Raw genomic sequence first — 654 nt, forward strand, 5'->3', positions numbered from 1 at the left:
TAAGATTTTACTTGCATGCAATATTATTGTTTTTTTTTCTTTTATAATTTCTACATTCTGTATTTTGCTGCTTTTACTACTCAGTATTGTTTTTTTGGACACCTTTTCATTTCAGTATAGAATTTCATTTCAGTATAAAATTATATGAATTTTTTTCCTTTTATTGATTTTTGGGTTATTTCCATGTCTGTTTTTATAATCAGTGCTACAATGACATACATGTACACCCACATGTATAAAAGTTTCTCTAGGACAATATCCTGACACGAAATGGCCTGTTATATGTGCATTTCCAAGTATTTTCAGGGACTACCGTACTCATTCCAAAGGGATTGTAGCGATTTATACTCCTACCAGGGGTGCATGATGTTCTCACCGTCTCACCATCATTTGCTGTTGTCTGACATTTACATTTCTGGCAGTCTGGACGAAAAGTGGTATTCCGTTATTGTTTCACCGGTGAAAGCATTTTAGGGGATGTGTCAGTCAGCTTTACTCTTCTGTGACTGCCACTCCTTCCCTTCTTCCATGCCTTCTCTTGGTGCTTTTTTTTTATCCCTGTGTATAGGAGCTCTGGTAGCATAGTGCCTAAGGCACTTGACTGCTCACCAGAAGGCTGGCGGTTCAAACCCACCAGCCACTCCTCGGAAGGAA

The sequence above is a fragment of the Orycteropus afer genome, unplaced genomic scaffold (assembly GCF_000298275.1).
Source record: "Orycteropus afer afer isolate SDZICR_OR568_19922 unplaced genomic scaffold, OryAfe1.0 scaffold00067, whole genome shotgun sequence".
NCBI classification, from domain to species: Eukaryota; Metazoa; Chordata; class Mammalia; order Tubulidentata; family Orycteropodidae; genus Orycteropus; species Orycteropus afer.